We start from the raw sequence: 6,071 nt of genomic DNA on the forward strand, positions 1-6,071 counted from the left end.
CGACCTATTCTGTAGTTAAGACTAATACTAATTAAAAGTGGGGAGGGGGGGTGAGTGTGTGAGAGAGAGAGTGGTGAAGTTGTTTGCAAAAATCACTTCTGTGCAATATCAAATTATGGGTGTTGGAAAATGAGTAACTAATTTCCTAGCTGCTCAGAACCTCTGGTGTATTTTATTAGACGACTTTAGGTTTTAAGTAAAATCTGTATTTTTTTTTCCAGGTGTTTACTTGATAATCACAAAGCTTGTTTATTTATGAGCAATGCAATCATGACCAATGAGACTTTTGCTGTCTGCAGCCTATATCTAGGTCAGGAGTAACACGTTTAAGACCCAGCACACCAAAACACAGCGTAATCAGCTTGTGTTTGTAGAATAGCCACATTGGTGATTATAAACATGGTGCTAGCTACGTTTTGATATATGTTCACAGCAAGAAGTCACTTCATGCTGACGCTCAGTATTACTAGGCAATCCCTGCAGGTCTAGTGGAAAGTGCCCATCTCCCCTGGCCTCTCTCTCTTCCCGCCTCCAACAGCACAGATTCCTCAGTCCCCCCACCCCCCCCCCACAGGGGAGTTCAGCTATAGGGGCCAGAAGAAAAATAGGCCACAGCGGTCTGGTGTTTTCAGGTACTTTTCTTTCCTGGTTTGTAATTTATTTTATCAGAACATGGAGGTTGAGTGAATTTCTCTGCAGTCCCATGACTGCAGTTTTTCTTTAAGGGTCTCCGTTGTAAAGGGATCTGCAGCCCTTTGCATGAGGAACAGCACTTAAATGGAACCCAGCACCTGTTCACTCTGTGTGATGCATTACTGCAGCATCCTTAGTTCTTGAGTCTGCTCTTTGTTGACTTGTTTTCCACCTCAAGGGTTCTCAATCAGCAAATTCAATAGCTAATGATGTGCCATAAGGTTCAGTTTCAGAGTTACCATCATACCCTGCCCTCATGTCCGCACAGCACAGAGCTGTATTGTGGAGAAAAGGTACCAACACACTACTGGCATGGGAGCCCTTAAAGCTCTTCATCATGGCAGTTGATGATGGCCTGCACCTGGCATTGGCCACTGTTGGAAGGCAGGGTACGGGGCTAGATGGGCCATTGGTCTGACGCAGTATGGCCATTCTTATGTAGAATTTAAAGCTGCTTTGCAAGCCCCTTTCAGTGCCTGAGAACTTTGAGAGGCAGAACTGGCTCCCTGACAAGCCTCCCGCCCGCACTGAGCAGAACTTGGCACAGAGAAATTCTAGCCCATCTCATGAAGGGTCAAAACAGAAAATAAAATAAAAATACTCCTAGTAATCTGTGAGCAACAGCAGCTGGAGGCTATCAAATAAGGGAAGGATCGTCTGCTTACATAGTAATCTGACCACAGTTTGGTTGAAATGCTTTCTAGGAAGTCTGTTCAACTAGACACAGTGGGCTTGAACTGTTGTAAAAATCAGAATCTTCAAGTATACGTCCCTATGGCTGCTTCACTGTAGGATGCACACACACGCATGCTCTTACCTGCCTGCCTGCTGTTCTTAGCTTCCTGCCTTTCTTAACACAGCAATTGAGTCATGGTTTTTTCCCTTTGTTCAGTTATTTTATTATTCGTATTTTGTTTCAGCCCAGTTGTGTTTTGAACAGGAGTTATCCCTTCCCTGCCTTTTTTCTTTAAGACTCCTGCTTTTGGTCCTGTGACGTTATTGATATAATCTGGGACCATATAGATCATTGTTGTAACCATGGTCCTGTAGTGGCACCAAATCGTGTATAAAGGGGGTCAAATGAGGTGTCTAAGACAAGGTTATGGTTTGCTGGTTATGATTATGCTGTCTATATGTGTGTATCAATTTTGTAGTTGAAGTTATGAATATTGGCTCTATACTGTCTGTATGGCAAACTTATGCTATGCTGCTGGGTGACATCCCAGACAAGCGGGTGTTAGCTCTGCCTAGCCTGCTTGATGGCCCATTAAGGACCATCAGCTATACAATGGACCCATTGAGAAAAGGCAAATATGCCTTGAGACTCAGCAAAGTATGCAGGGACTGGCCCATGTGACTCCAGGCTCCATTTTGCTGTAATTTTCCACAGTAAGAACAAAGAGGTGTTCTTACACCTGGAAAAGACTATATAAGGCTGATGCCTCATCTCCATCTTGTCTTCAATCCTGCTTCATACCTCTGGAGGAACTTTGCTACAAGCTGAAGCTTTGAACAAAGGACTGAGGACCCATCCCAGCGGGGGATGTATTCCAGAGACTTGATTTGAACCTGCAGTTTAGTCTATCGCTGCTGCAAGCCTGAACCAAGAACTTTGCCATTACTGTATGTAATTGATTCCATTTAACCAATTCTAACTCTCATCTCTATCTTTTTCCCTTTATGAATAAACCTTTAGATTTTAGATTCTAAAGGATTGGCAACAGCGTGATTTGTGGGAAAGATCTGAGTTGTATATTGACCTGGGTCTGGGGCTTGGTCCTTTGGGATTGAGAGAACCTTTTTTTGTGTGTATTGGGATATTGGTTTTCATAACCATTTGTCCCCATAACGAGTGGCACTGGTGGTGATACTGGGAAACTGGAGTGTCTAGGAGATTGCGTGTGAGACTTGCGGTTAGCCAGTGGGATGAGACCGAAGTCCTCTTAGTCTGGCTGGTTTGGTTTGCCTTAGAGGTGGAAAAACCCCAGCCTAGGGCTGTAACTGCCCTGTTTGAGCAATGTGTCCTGAGTTGGCACTCTCAGTTGGGTTCCGCCAGAACCGCATCGTCACAGTGGCGTAGTCGTGCTTGGATCCACAGAACCAGGTCAATTAAGCTTTGGGTCAGAACCCCACGCTATCCAAATTTGAATTTTGGGATTGAGAGTTTTGTTGGTTAAAGAGCTGCTGCAATGGCTGAGCAAAGAGCATATGAGGGACTTGGCAAAAAAGCCCTGGAAAATTTGTGTTCAGAAAAGAGGATAAGCTTTAGAAAGAAAGCTACAAATCAAGAACTGAGAAATCTGTTAATAGCCAGTGATCAGGGGGCAAGAGCACAGCCCTTACCTGAGGCTACAGAAGATGCAGAAAAAATTAGGATGCAAAAGGCGACAAGTAAACTGCAATTTGAGCATGAACAGAAGCTAGCAGATCTTCGATTGCTGGAGAAGCAAAAGATAGCAGAATTAGAGAAGGAAGCCGATCAAAGAAAAAAGGAGGCTGATGAGAGAGAAGAGAGAGCTCGTAAGGGGCGTCTAGAGCTGCTCGCTGCTGAGCAGGAGACTCGCAGGATGACGGCCAGACTTCAGCTCCAAGTAATGGAAGAGCGGAGAAAGTCATCCCCACCTGGTACTCCACTTCCCCCCCGCCATGAGAAAAACTGGGAAAGGATGTGTCCCATTTACAACGATACTGAGGATATAGAGGAGTTTTTGTCTACCTTTGAACGCCTCTGCAATCTGTACCAGATCCCCGAGGGTCAGCGAATGCCTGTCCTGCTGACCAGACTGACTGGAAAAGCCAGGGAGGTATTTAATGAATTGGGGGAACAAGAAGCCTTGGATTATGGGCGGTTTAAAGATTCTGTGTTAAGGCGGTTCAAGGTTACTCCTGAATCTTACAGAGTTAAGTTTAGAAAGTTTAAGATGTCTAATGATTGTACTTTTGTAGAATGTGCTCATAAGCTGATGGGTTTTGTTAAAAAGTGGGTTGTGGGAGCCAAGGCGCATGGGAGTTTTGAAAAGCTGCTGGATTTAATAACTTTGGAACAGTTCTTAGACATTGTGCCTGACAATGTGAGAGCAGCTGTGTGTGATAGGGACCCTGAGTCAGTCCTACGGGCTGCAGAGATTGCGGATGCCCATACCCAAAACAGGGCTCGAGAAGGGTGTAAAACCCCGGGGAAAACTAATCACCATTCTCCCCAGTTCAAGAGGAGGGAAGGATTTAAAAGTAAACCTGACTCTTCTAAAGGAGTTCAAGGGGGCCCGGAGGGTAGGAACTCACATCCCAGGTCGGAACAGGTTACATGCTATCACTGTGGCGTGCTGGGCCACATGAGACCAGACTGCCCGACACTGAAGGGCAGCCCAAAACCAGGAACCCCAAATGCCACGGCCAATGCTAACCCTGTTGTTATAAACTCACAGGCAAGCTACACAGAGCCCAGCATTGGTGCCTTGTGGGCAAATGCTGTTTCTGTGGTCTCTGAAAACTTTGACCTTAAAACTCACATTAAAGCTAAGTATGGGAACAATAACGCAGAGTTTATTAGCAGTGCAGAAGTGAATGGAGTAAGGTGTATGGCATGGAGGGACACCGCAGCTGATATCACTTTGGTTAAAACAAGTCTTGTCAGGAAGGAAGATTATTTGCCAGGTGAAGATGTGACTGTTGTAGCCTTTTCTGAGTATTTTGTCAGGGTGCCTTTGGCTAAAATCCACCTGAAATGGAAGGGATTTGAGGGCACCATGGTTGTGGGAGTAAAAGACACAATCCCTAAGGATATTATGATTGGAAATGATATTAAAGCTATGGTCAGTCAAGTTAACACAAACCAGGCACAGGAGAGGATTGATCCTAAGGTTGTGCCTATGGAGGGTTTCTCCAAAAGTTTGTCTTTGGAAAGTAGCTGTTTGGCTGTGAAGGAAGTTTCTGAATGTCTATCTAATGTCTCAGAAGTAAAACTGGAATTAGATCAAGCGAAGGGAGAGGAGAACAAGGAGATTTTGGATGAGCCTAGGCAGTCTTGTGAGCTGATGGCTTTATCTAGTCAGCAGTTTGGGAAGGCAAGGAGAGTGGAAGATAAGTGTCCCCATACCTTACCTGTTCCCTGTGTGAAGAATAGTGACAGTGAAGGAAATGTGCCTGTATCTGTCAGGGGTATTGACTTGCCTATGGAGGAAGCTACCCCAGTCTCCAAGCAGTTGTCTGTGAACAGCCCGGTGTGCTGGGACAAGGGAAATGAAATCCCAAACGGTGTGTCTAGTAAAGGTAAATGTGTCTCCAACTCTTTTTTGTCTGTGGAGCAGACCGAAGGTGCCTTTCAGCCTGTGATGGTTGAGAGTAATTCAGTTGTCTCAGATTTGGTTCTGGATTCAACTAAAGCCCAGGAAGGGAATGGTCCTAAATTTGTGTCTGCTGGGGAGAATGGCACTGTAACTAGGTTGCATCCAGTTAGTGTCTTAGCAAAATCCCAGAGACCAGACAATTCGGGTCTTGTATTTTGCCTGTTGCTCATGTGTGGTTGGAGAAGGGTGTAACAACTCTGTCTAATCGGGGTGATACCCTAGCCAGGGCACAAGGAGAGCAGAAAGGTAATTTGGTTGTGGTACCTACGGACAGTTTAACAACTTGTAGCAAAAAGGACAAAATTCCTAAGCTTGTGTGTGGCAAAGGAAAGGAGAATGCTTCTGACCTTTCATCTAATGAGTCTATGGGTTTGCCTGAAAGGGGATTGTGTAGAAATCTGCCTGATGGGCCAAAGGTGATCCTGAATGTAAGACAGGCCCAGACAGAGTCTGTTGTTGCTCAGGAAAGTGTTCCTTTAGAGCAAGCCCTAGGTGAAGAGGGTAAGGGCAAAATTTCTGTGAGGGGTGATTTGCTGCTTAGAAAAGCTCCTGGGGAAAGGAATCCTCATGGTAATCTGTGCAAGCAGTTCCCTGCAACTGAAGGGTGTGAGAGTGATTTAATCAAGGAAGTTTCAGTTCCTAACAGCCAGAAGTTGTCTGTTGTGAATGGATCCACTGACTTTCCTTTTAAAAGATCCAGTGTGGGTAGCTTTGAGAAGGTCTCAGATGGAGTAAGAGCTGTTAAGAAAGTTGAGCAGCCCTATGACCGAGTGGCTGTGTGGGGCCAACTTGTTGGGGAGACAATGGTGTTGGAACAGGAATGTCTCCTTTCTGATTCTTTAAATGAGCAGTTTGTGCTTCAGGGTCTGAGGACAGATTTGGTTACTGATGTGTCAGAGCAGAGCAGTTTTATGGCTGAATGCTTGAGGATGCAGGGGAGAGCAAGCAAACTCTCACCCTCAGACTATTTAGATTTGTGTGGTATCTCTGTAAGACAGAGTCCAGCCTTGGAAATGATAGCAGTTACGAATA

The sequence above is a fragment of the Terrapene carolina genome, unplaced genomic scaffold (assembly GCF_002925995.2).
Source record: "Terrapene carolina triunguis isolate 2854851 unplaced genomic scaffold, T_m_triunguis-2.0 Scaffold93, whole genome shotgun sequence".
In the NCBI taxonomy this organism is placed as follows: domain Eukaryota; kingdom Metazoa; phylum Chordata; order Testudines; family Emydidae; genus Terrapene; species Terrapene triunguis.